This window comes from Bubalus bubalis, chromosome 10 (genome assembly GCF_019923935.1).
Source record: "Bubalus bubalis isolate 160015118507 breed Murrah chromosome 10, NDDB_SH_1, whole genome shotgun sequence".
Taxonomy (NCBI): domain Eukaryota; kingdom Metazoa; phylum Chordata; class Mammalia; order Artiodactyla; family Bovidae; genus Bubalus; species Bubalus bubalis.
In genome coordinates this window covers 75,542,463-75,554,757 of record NC_059166.1, presented here as the reverse complement: position 1 = coordinate 75,554,757, position 12,295 = coordinate 75,542,463, and the positions used below count along the sequence as shown (strand labels likewise).

General features: G+C 39.6%; 1 protein-coding gene across 8 annotated transcripts in view; it reads right to left on the bottom strand.

The window, feature by feature from the left end:
* Nucleotides 1–12,295, bottom strand: part of PKIB (cAMP-dependent protein kinase inhibitor beta) — a 121,531-nt gene that overhangs the window by 92,832 nt on the left and 16,404 nt on the right. For 6 of the 8 annotated variants that reach the window (XM_025294783.3, XM_006047583.4, XM_006047582.4 and 3 more), the window contains one exon: nucleotides 775–873. The exons of the other annotated variants lie outside the window; for them this stretch is intronic. The gene's annotated coding sequence lies outside the window, so the exon portion shown is untranslated. The remainder of the gene's footprint in view (nucleotides 1–774; nucleotides 874–12,295) is intronic. 8 annotated transcript variants of the gene reach the window in all.

Genomic DNA, 12,295 nt, shown 5'->3' with positions numbered 1-12,295 from the left:
CTGAGAGAGGCCATCAGCAGCACACAGAAAATGGTTTCTCAAAAAGTATTTGAGATTTATGTCTACCAGTTAATGTCATCAAAACTATTTCCTTCTATGTACTGATTATAAAGCTATTGCTGTGGTCTCTAGGGAGATCAGTATTTGAAGAGTGGTAAATGTATAGGCTTCCCAGGTGGCGCAATGGTAAAGAATCTGCTTGCCAATGCAGGAGACGCAAGAGATGGGGGTTTGATCTCTGGGTCCTGGGTCTGGAAGGTCTTCTGGAGTAGAAAATGGCAACCCACTTCAATATTCTTGCCTGGAAAATTCCATGGAAAGAGGAGCCTGGAGGGTTACAGTCCATGGGGTTGCAAAGAGTTGGATATGACTGAGCACACACACAAGTTTATAGGTAATATTATACATTTTTCTTCTGTTCTAAAGGATACAAATTTAAAACTTTATTTTGGTGGGCTAGCTGCCTCTGTTAGGTACAGTTTAAATAAGCACAGCTAAGAATGTAAATATCACACCAAGCTTAGTCTGTGTACTAATCGCTGGTCCCTGGCAGACACTGGATGGAAATGTGTAGCTCAAGTTCTCCACATGCATGCTATTAATTTGACATTAACAATAGATTCTATCAAGCTTCCATTTAACCATATTGATTTGTTTTCTAAAATAAAGACCTCCCACTTTACTTTTCCTTTGCTTTCCTCTGGATCTATAGCAACAAAGACATTTTCAGGGACACCCTCAATAGAAGGATTGATGGATCAAAAGCATACCCACCTCTATCTTTTCTGCCCCCTGTGTGGTCTCAATAACTTGATGGTTTCCAGCTCCCCCCAGATTTCTCTTGATTGAGTGCCTTTTCAGTATACCATGACCCTTGAAGGAAACAAAGGGGAAAAAAAGATGTATTAAGATAAACATCCTTTGTTTCTTGTCTGTTTTGGAAAAGAACAAATGGTTCCTTGGGCAATAACATCTAATTTAATGACAAAATGACACACAATTTTAAAAATAATGTTCATTGCTATTTTTTCATTCCTCATCCTGACTTCTTTTATTCGTTTCTGACTTACAATAAGAGCAGGATAAATTCCCTTGAGTAAGCAGCTCAGCACTCTCTTATTATTTTGTTCCCTATTTTAAAATTTTTTTTTGTCATTATTATTTTGTTACCTATTCAAACCCCCCAATTGTATTTGGATCAACTTTTTTGGGGTTTTAACCCAAGACCATGTAATGTGAGCAGTCGGAGACATACCTACTAAATAGTAAAATCAACAATAGAGCAAAATACATTGCTTTCTTCAGCTTTTCAACTTTCCACTGAAATGAGTTTCACCAGCTGAGTGCCAGCCTTTCTCAGATGTGTAACTTTAAAAGCCATACATCCCTGCAGTCATCTTTGAATTTCAATGCCAAGGAGCAAGGACATTGTTTTCCTCAATTACATAACACAGTGATTGGCATTCTGGAAGAGAAAATCCACCCAATAAAACCTGGCCCACACATAATGCCTCAGCATCAAAGGGTAACTTGAAATTTTGCTGTGAATGGGCATCTGATACACTTGCACGGCTTCCTTGTTCCTATCCTTTTGGGTCTTTCTATATCAAAAGCCCCTGTTTAAAAACTAATAATGAGTTATTTTCATTCCCATGGACACTTCTGACAGAGGTGGCCACTGCCAATCGCTGGGTAAACCAGGCTCCCTTTCACTCAGGTGGTCTGCATACTTGAGCAGACACATGCCAAGTGCTTAGCTGTCCCAGGTGACAGAGCCAAGTTTCATGTTATGGAGATCGTCTGTTCCTTCTTCTGTAAAGCATGGAGCCAGAAACATCAATATTCCTATGCTTGTATGTGCTAACTTTACTAAGGTCATTCAGAGTAGGAGAGTCCAGTACTGCTTGCTGTTTTCTTTCCTCATAAGCCACCAAATTCTGTCTACCCCAGGTTCATAATTGTCCTCGAACTCACTCTTCCTTTCAATTCCATTCCCACAAGCACCATCTAATTCCACTCTCCTCACCCACACCTGCCTCCACCTCAACGATTCTTATAGACATTACGTCTCTCGCTAGTCTTCCCAGTTTGAGAAATGCTCCTTCCAGTCCATATTCCACAAACCACTCACATTGGGACAGTAACTGAATTTGTAATTTGTGTAAAACCTAGGAATTCTACGTGGTAGTAATATTTTACCATGATGCTCAAATACAGTCTTTTTCTCCAAATACCAACAGCATCATGCTAGCCATCTTTCAAGTTCATTTGCAAATAATTTCATTACTTTTCTCTTGCCTTTGCTTCCCACATTTCCTCACAGCTTACAAGTAAGCCAGTAAAAGAAAATCCTCAGGGCTTGTAACATCAAGGCAGAAATGCTCAAGTCAGTTCTAGCTCCAGCTTACCCCTGCATCAGATGCTGACTTTGAAGACTCATCTTTTTCCACAGGTAAATGACAGAGCCTTGTTTATCGAATGGGGATGAAAATATTTACCCTGCTTATCTCTCCAGGCTGTTCTGGGAATCAAGAAAGATCACAGACGATGAAACACAAATACACAATGTTATTTTATTACCCTCCCTGAAGTCCTGCGTAAGTAAAATATGTGTTTCTTATGTTTAACACCCGATTTGGTTTGGGATCCTAAAAAGGAAGCTGTGATCACACTCCCAAGTCTTACAGCTTCCTTTCGGGACTATGATGTTCTGAAGCGTTTTGTTTTGGCTTCCAAAGGAAAAACAAAACACCAAAGGAATCATACTCTAATATATTTGCCTTCCGAAGACATACTGAAATTGAAAAGGGAAAGAAAAGGAACTCAAAACTATGAGAAATCTTAATTGGCTGAAACTGCCATTTAATAAACCCAACTGTCATTTGTGCCACAAATGTTAATACAATCTCTAAAATCCAGCTAATATCTGGAGGATTCCAGATATTACTGGACACTTTGCAACAAGAAATACCATCCCACTCCCCATCACTGCATTGTAGGTTTTTACTTGGAGAATGGAGAATGTGTACAATAGGATGTTTGTTCTGCTTCTAAAGAGGAAATAAAAATATCAACCTAAATATCACTTCATGTATAAGCAGTACTGTGGCCTCCATTTAGGGAGGTTTTACTTTAGACTTAAAAAAAAAAAAAAAAAAGGAACATATTTGAACTCATGCATCTAAACAAACCAACAAAAGTGTAGATATTAAATGCAGAAAGAAAAGAACAGAATGATAGGAATAAAGTCCATGGCTGTGTTTTCTTAAAAACCAATGAGACGAATGTGAATCAGAGTTCACAAAGTTTAAATTTTTCTTTAAACTGCACATGTATAATCAAGTAAAGAAACACAACCTTCAATAATTACTTTATTATATAATTATTTTATTTGAAAACTATTGTCCCATATTAAGAAGGTAAGTTTGTTCACTCATTCACCCAGGTATTCAAAAACCAGTATTTACTGATTAGACTTTCTAAGTGCATGCATGCTAAGTCACTTCAGTAATGCCCAACTTTTTGCAACCCTATGGACTGTAGTCCACCAGGCTCCTCTGTCCATGGGATTCTTCAGGCGCGAATACTCGAGTGGGTTGCCATTTCCTTCTCCAGGGGATTCTTCCTGAACCAGTGATCAAACCCATGTCTCTGGGGTCTCCGGCATGGGCAGGTGTGTTCTTTACCACTAGAGCTGCCTGGAAAGCCCAGACTTTGTACAAGTTGTGATAAAAGGTGGTGGTTTGAATGCCTTGGCCACATAGCTGCTGCTGCTGCTAATGCTGCTGCTAAGTCGTGTCAGTCGTGTCCGACTCTGTGCAACCCCATGGACTGAAGCCTACCAGGCTCCGCCTTCCCTGGGATTCTCCAGGCAAGAATACTGGAGTGGTTGCCATTTCCTTCTCCAATGCATGAAAGTAAAAAGTGAAAGTGAAGTCGCTCAGTCGTGTCCGACTCTTAGCGAACCCATGGACTGCAGCGTACCAGGCTCCTCTGTCCATGAATTTTCCAGGCAAGAGTACTGGAGTGGGGTGCCATTGCCTTCTCTGTGGCTACATAGAGCTAGCAACAAATACCAAAAAAAATTGCACAAATAGGCCATATTAAAAACTTCCTGGTCCTTCTGCCCAGAATGCAGGTCATACCCCTGTGTTCTCACGAGTAGGCTCTGAGCTTCCTTAAAAGCCAACTCAAAGGTTTCTGCTTTGGTAAAGCTCTTTGGAACTGCTCAAGTTTCTTATGAGTCATAACCCCTGCCCCTAAATCACTTTGTTCATAACTCTCTGATGCACTTATCATGGTCGACTTCTCATGATGGCTCTGTGCATGTCCGTCTCTCTTAGCAGCCTGTGAACATCTTGAATGGCAATGTTTTATTCATCCATCTACAGCACTTAGTATTTTATCTCTAGCATTTTCAGATATGCCATATCATGGTCCTTTCACCTTTTGTAAGAGCTGAAATACACTTATATTTGCTAAGTCACTTCAGTCGAGTTTGACTTTTCACGACCCTGTGGACTGTAGCCCGTCAGGCTCCTCTGTCCATGGGATTCTCCAGGCAAGAAAACTGCAGTGGGTTGCCATGCCCTTCTCCAGGGGTTGTTTCCCACCCAGGGATCAAAACCTCATCTCTTATGTCTCTTACATTTGCAGGCGGGTTCTGAACCACTAGCACCACCTGGTAAGCCCATTTATAAAAGTGATCACAACTAAATTAGCACTACAGTTTTCTCTTCAAATTTCTTTACGTATTCTTAAGTTTCCCTCTTTTAACCCTTAGACTAGTATCTTCTATTTTTTTCTACTGTATATGCTTGATTTCTACAACTGCAATAGTTTTTAAACTACCCTACTAACCAGATCCTTAGCAACTGCTACATTTTCAAAATTTTTAATAGCTATTGTATGTACATAAAATCACAAATAACCTGTTTTATCCATTCTGTCATTCATCAAATACTGTTATCTACCATGTGGTAAATCTTCCCCCGTAGCTCAGTCAATAAAGAATCTGCCTGCAATGCAGGAGACCTGGGTTCAATCCCTGGGTTGGGAGGATCTGCTGGAGAAGGAAATGGCAACTCACTCCAGTATTCTTGTCTGGAGAATCCCATGGACAGAGGAGCCTGGCAGGCTATAATCCATGAGGTCTCAAGACTTGGACATTGTTTAGCAACTAAACCATGTGGGAGGTGCCACAGAGAAAACAAAGACCCTGTTTCAGGGGACTCAGGGTTACAGCTACAGCAGCTGATAAGAAATATACACAAATGACCAAAATCAAAAATTTTCCTGTGTCGTATCTCTATCTAAAAATTTAAATTCAAAATTTTTTGAATGAAGCCTCAGTAGCTAAAGAATGAATTAAGAGGAACTGATGAAAATGACTAAGAATCAGAAATACATTCATGTTTCAGATTCAATTAGTACAGTTAAACATCCTGTTTCCTAAGGTTCAAATCAATATCACAACCATAGGCAAAGTAAAATCAGGTTTTCTAATTAAAAATATAATACCTATACTGTAATATTGTTTTTACATAACAATTTGGAAAAGTTGAACAAGAATCTTTAAAATGCTGAGCAACTTTGGCCCCACAATCCCACTATGAAACTGCCTTGACCCTTCAGGTCTCTAGGATAACCCTCGTTTTGTTTGTGTTGCTGCTAGGAGAGGAGAAAAAAAGATTTCAGCATTTCATAAATACCTGTTCTGTGTCATGAGTCTTGCTAGACACTTTGCATTTATTCCACTTGATCATCACAATTAACCTTTTTTTCCAAAGAAGAAAAACAGACTTTTTTTGAAGCTTAGAGAAGGTGATACCTCTCTAACATCACACAGCTAATAAATCACAGAGACAGGGTTCATATTCAGCCCTGTCTGACTAGAAAGCCTGTAACTAATCCACTATGCATCATTGCTGAAAATATTCCTGGACTGTTGACCTAGCTTTTACATACAACTTTCCCCCTGTATTATTTTTCTTATGACTAAAAGGCAGTTCCTTGATGTGTCTTATCGCAAACCTCTAAGAAATATGAGTTTTTTGGAGAAACGGTCACTTATTCATTTCCTCTATTTTTTAACCATTTCCTCTTCCTTCACATTTCACATATCAACTAAAATATATCTCACATTTCATCCTGAAGAGAAACAACCTCAGTGCAAAATGCCTACTGAATTTATTTTGTATATCCACTGAATTTGAATGGATATAAAAAAGTTTGATTTAAAAGGCTTCTGACTATGGACTTATATAGGCTCAAACAGTAAATTAAACAAATTTAATTATGTAAAAGATTCCGTAGTTTTCACTATTTTGCATTCTCTCATTATATCATTATAACCTAAAAACAGTTTGTTGTGAATATTGCTTCATGCTGCCCTCATGAAATAATACAGAGCTCAAAATATAGCATTATGATTGAGAAGCATTACGACTCTGAAGACAGACTTTCTGATTATGAGTCTTTTGTGTGCATATTTATCCTGGTTATTTGACCTTTCTGGGCAGGCCTAGACTTCTCCGCGTGTAAAACATCCATAATAATACTACCTCTCGCATACAGTTGTTGGGAAAGTTAAATGACATGCTTAATTTATATATAGGGGCTTTCCAGGTGGTGCTAGTGACAAAGAACCCGCCTAGCAACGCAGGAAACGTAAGGGACACGGGTTCAATCCCTGGGTCAGGAGGATCCCCTGGAGAAGATTACCAAGACTACCCACTCCAGTATTCTTGCCTGGAGAATCCCACGGACAGAGGAGCCTGGGAGCCTGGCGGGCTACAGTCCATGGGGTCGCAAAGAGTCAGACACGACTGAAGCGACTTAGCACTCATAGCACACGATCTATATGGATCAGTACCTGGCATATACTGGGCTGAATATGCTTTAGATTCATTAACACTCTTATATAACAAAGATAAATAGAATGCGTCTGTGAATGATACACAGGATAAAAAGTAAAAAGTTCACTTTTACATGTTAAGTAGCTTTAAAAAGAAGGCATCTTAGAAAACATTTTGAACTTTCTATCACTATTTATATACCACCTCAGTTGTACTCTAATTGAATGGCTTAGACACATTAGTGCATGGACATGTGTGCAAAACAAAAATCTGTGTGCACTTCTTGAGAGGAATTTTTAAGTTTTTAAGTACATTTTTCAAAAAGAATATAGGTCCCTTAAAGAGTACAGACCCTAATGCCAACAAACAAATCTCCTCCTCTGTACCCAAAGGCCTGCTTCCTAAAACCGTTACAGGCAAACAGTTACACCACAAGGCCAGAAATACTGAAAGAAAAAACAGGGAGAGGGAGATAAGAAAGGTTTACATCACTTCTCTCTAGCTGGTCAGTGCTCATTATTTCTCAGTGATGGATGTTCATTCCTCTACTTCACACTTTAGCCTTCCGTGTAACTGTGTATTATTCCAATACACTGAAAGAGCTCAATTTTTGGCCTTTAATATATGTTTCTGGATCTTCAGGAAAAGGTTTACTCAATACAGGCAATTTTAAGTCCTAAAATCAGAACTTACCCTTCTTACAAGAATTAATTAGTTTCACCTATCAACTCTCCTGAAGAGTCATTTATGGACGGTGTTAAATACTAAAAAATAAAGTCATATGTGGTCCTGGTGAAGTATCTTCTGACTTTTCTATACAAAGAGAAAATTCAAAGCAGTACCTCAAATAACAGTAGCAAGTCCTTGTGTTGATATTGAATCAAATACTTCACCATGCAGTCCCACTTGACCACACAGGAGTTAGCTTGCTGGTTTTTCTCAAATGTAAATATTTGCTTTGGCTAAATAATGTTAATAGGGCAAGTTACATATTACATGAGGCATAAAAAAAAAATTACTTGCCATTGACCCAGAAAACAGACACTGCAACAAAGTCTGAAGGAGAAAGAAACTGGAATGAATGTATCTGAAAGAAAACTCTGGCTGTCATACCTGCCTTGCTCCAAGTTCATGTTTAATTAAACTTACATCAATAATTCCATAAACTGTTTGCATGTTCATACAACATGAGTTATCATCTTTGATGCTAAGGTCAAATACTTACTGCTAACAACCCTTGCGCCTCTGAGGGAGGCTTGGCCCCCTGCCAGACTGTACTGCTTTTCCCATGGGGACAGGCCCGCCACTACTGTGCCACTCCGTGGGGGATGAGACAACAGCAGCAGCCCCCTGGTTGCTCAGCAACAACCCCTTATGACTGCTCCTCTTGGACTGCTAGGCAACAGGGCTGAGTCTGACCCAGCTACTCCCAGCAGCACGCTGCCTCTCCAGAGGGCTGGGTTAGCAGGAGGCTAGGGGCCCTAAGTGACTAGTTATATAATCTAAACGCATTTCTCTGGATGCTCCCCAACTAAATAAAAATCAGAGCAGAGTTAGCTCCTACCCTGAAGGGTACCCTTGAACGTATCCTTAATTTAAACTCTATCCTTGAATCTTTAGAGAAGCTGACAGAAAACTAATGCATTAGAGCCCAAATCTGTGGCCAAAAAAAGCCTATGGAAAAAAAGAAAAAAACCACACACATAAAGGAGGCCATTTCTCTTAAAATCACGTTCAAAAATATGACTTTCAAACCTTTTACAAATTTCAAAAGATTTTACGATTTGCATGTTTTCTGTTAACAGCCCCCCCCAAAATGGAGAAAACATATACTTTTACAGTAAGTTTATTCCTAAAATAGCTTAACACATAGCTCCAAGGATAGCAATTTCTAGGAAAGATCTTCATTCGTATCTACAGTTTAACCCACATTTATGTCTTCTTAGTTCTAAGCTTTTAACAAATCTAAACTCGACATTTTTCCATCTGTATCTGACCTACCTCTTAGGACAAAGGCAATGACTCAATCAACTGAAAATCCTGCCCACACATGGAAACATGAGTCTAGCCTCTCTCCTATCTCCTCTACTGTCATTTAGAGCTCTGTTGTGGAAAAAGAGGTGTGTGCCCCAAGAGACATGGACTCACAGTCAGTGTTTGTTATTGCTCAGTCGATAAGTCCTGTGCGACTGACTCTTTGTGATCCCATGAACTGCAGCACGTTTGGCTTCCCTGTCCTTCACTATCTCCCGGAGTTTGCTCAAATTCATGTCCATTGAGTCCATGATGCCATCTAACCATCTTATCCTCTGTCGTTCCCTTCTCCTTTTGCCTTCAATCTTTCCCAGCATCAGGGTCTTTTCCAATGAGTTGGCTCTTTACATCAGGTGGCCAAAGTGTTGGAGCTTCAGCTTCAACATAAGTCTTTCCAATAAATATTCAAGGTTGATTTCCTTTAAGACTGATTAGTTTGATCTTCTTGCAGTCCAAGGGACTCTTTAAGAGTCTTCTCCAGCACCACAATTTGAAAGCATCAATTCTTTGGAGTTCAGTCTGCTTTATGATCCAACTCTGACCTCCATTCATGACTACTGGAAAAACCATAGTTCTGACTAGCAGACCTTTGTTGGCAAAGTGGTGTCTCTGCTTTTTATACCCTGTCTAGCATGCCAGTAGTAAAGAACTCACCTGCCAATGCAGGAGATGGAAGAGACACAGGTTCAATCCCTGAGTCGGGAAGATCCCCTGGAGAAGGGCATGGCAAACCACTCCAGTATCCTTGCATGGAGAATCCCATGGACAGAGGAGCCTGGGAGGCTATGAGTCCATAGCATCGCAAAGAGTCAGACACAACTGAAGTGACTTAGCATGCATTCAACTTTGTCACAGCTTTCCTTTCAAGGATCAAGTGTCTTTTAATTTCATGGTTGCAATTACCATCTGCAGTGATTCTGGATCCCAAGAAAAGAAAATCTGTCACTGCTTCTACTTTTTCTCCTTCTATTTGCCATGAAGTGATGGGTCTGGATCCCATGATCTTAGTTTTTTGAATATTGAGCTTCAAGCCAGCTTTTTCACTCTCCTGTTTCACTTTCATCAAGAGATTCTTTAGCTCCTCTTCACTTTCTGCCACTAAAGTGGTATCATCTGTATATCAGAGGTTGTTATTTCTCCTAGTAATCTTGATTCCAGCTTGTGATTCATCCAGCCCGGCATGTCACAAGATGTACTCTGCATATAAGTTAAATAAGCAGGGTGACATTATACAGCCTTGACATTCTCCTTTCCCAATTTGGAACCATTCGTTGTTCTACGTCCGGTTCTAACTGTTGCTTCTTGACCTGCACACAGGTTTCTCAGGAGGCAGGTAAGGTGGTCTGGTATTCCCATCTCTTTAAGAATTGTCCAGTTTGTTGTGATCCACACAGCCAAAGGGTTTAGCATTAAGTCAATGAACCAGAAATAGGTGTTTTTCTGGAATTCCCTTGCTTTCTATATGATCCAACAAATGTTGGCAATTTGATCTCTAGTTCCTCTGCCTTTTCTAAACCCAGCTTGTACATCTGGAAGTTCTCATTTCATATACTGCTAAACCCTAGCTTGAAGGATTTTATCATAACCTTGCTAGCATGTGAAATGAGTGCGACCATATGGTAGTTTGAACATTCTTTGGCATTGACCTTCTTTGGGATTGGAATGAAAACTGACCTTTTCCAGTCCTGTGGCCACTGCTCAGTTTTCCAAATTTGCTGACATATTGAGTGCAGCACTGTAACAGCATCATCTTTTAGGATTTTAAATAGCTCAGCTGGAATTCTATCACCTCTACTAGCTCTGTTCGTAGGGATGCTTCCTAAGGCCCAATTGACCTCACACTCCAGGATGTCTGGTTTTAGGTGAAAGACTACGCTATTGTGGTTATCTGGGTCATTAAGACCATTTTTATATAGTTCTTCTGTGTATTCTTCGCACTTCTTAATCTCTTCTGCTTCTGTTAAGTGATTACCATTTCTGTCCTTTATCATGCGCATTCTTGCATGAAATATTCCCTTAATAGCTCCAGTTTTCTTGAAGAGATCTCTAGTCTTTCCCATTCTCTTGTTTTCCTCTATTTCTTTGCATTGTTCACTTGAGAAGGCTTTCTATATCTCCTTGCTATTCTCTGGAACTCTGCATTCAGTTGGGTATGTCTTTCCCTTTCTTCCTTGCCTTTTACTTCTCTTCTTTTCTCAACTATTTGTAAGGCCTCCTCAGACACTCATTTTGCCTTGCTGCATTTCTTTTCTTTGGGAAAACACAATTATACTGCTCCACTTATTAAAAACCTTCAGTCAAGTCCAGGCAATTTATCGTGAAATGCAATGCACTTGTGAATATACTTCCTTTTGAACTTCCAGCCATATCTGCAACTGTCCAGTATATTGATTTAATTATAGTTCCCTAAATATACCACACATTTTAAGCCTCCTTCTTCCTAGGACACATGCCTCTTTGCCTGGCAAACTAGTGTTTATCTTCCAATATCTTGAAATACCATCACCTCCTCTGAGAAACTGTCCCTGGCTTTAGAATTTCTTATAGTTGTCTCTGAGTATCTTCTCCTTGAGTCACACTGTTGAAATGGCATTAGGCACACTGTTTCACAATAATTTACTTACTTAACATCAATCCCGTGTTCTTCAATAGCAAGGACCTTGTTCTGTTCAACTTGGTCTCCTTGGTGCCTGGGATATTCTTTAGCATTAAGGAGCTGTTTATGCTATAGCTTTATGAATAATTAGAGGATAAAACTCCTAGGTAAAATTGTAAAATACATGTGTATTGGGCATTTTTAACTCTTAATTAACCAGGGATGAGTAATAAAAAATTTTGCCACAAAACAAAAACTTAGTCTCCTGACTTCTGAGTTGGTCCTCTAAATTATGATGAGTCATTAAGGGCAAATAAGCAGATACTTCTGAAATGATCCAATCCATCCAATAACATAGCTAAAATAATCAGAGTTCCTGTGCCCCTTTTATTAAAATCATAATAACATGAAATTTAAGAGAGATATGTGGTCAGGTAACCAAAATCACCAAAAGGTGGTCTAGAGCTGGTCTCAGGGAGATAATTTCTTATTTAGATCAGCAACTCTTAAAGCAGTTTCTGCAGAAATCTCGGTACAAGTAAAGTAGGAAAGAGAGTAGAGTAGTATCAGTTGCTCAGTCGTATCCGACTCTTTGGGACCCCATGGACTGTAGACCGCCAGGCTCCTCTGTCCATGGGGATTCTCCAGGCAAGAATACTGGAGTGGGTTGCCACTTCCTTCTCCAAAAGAGAGTAGAAAAGAAACAAAATTAGAGCTAAGTAAAAAGGCAAGAAAAAGCTATCCTAATTTTAAAACCTCCTAAATAATACTTCACAAAACAGCATTTAGTCAACATCTGTTTCCTGCA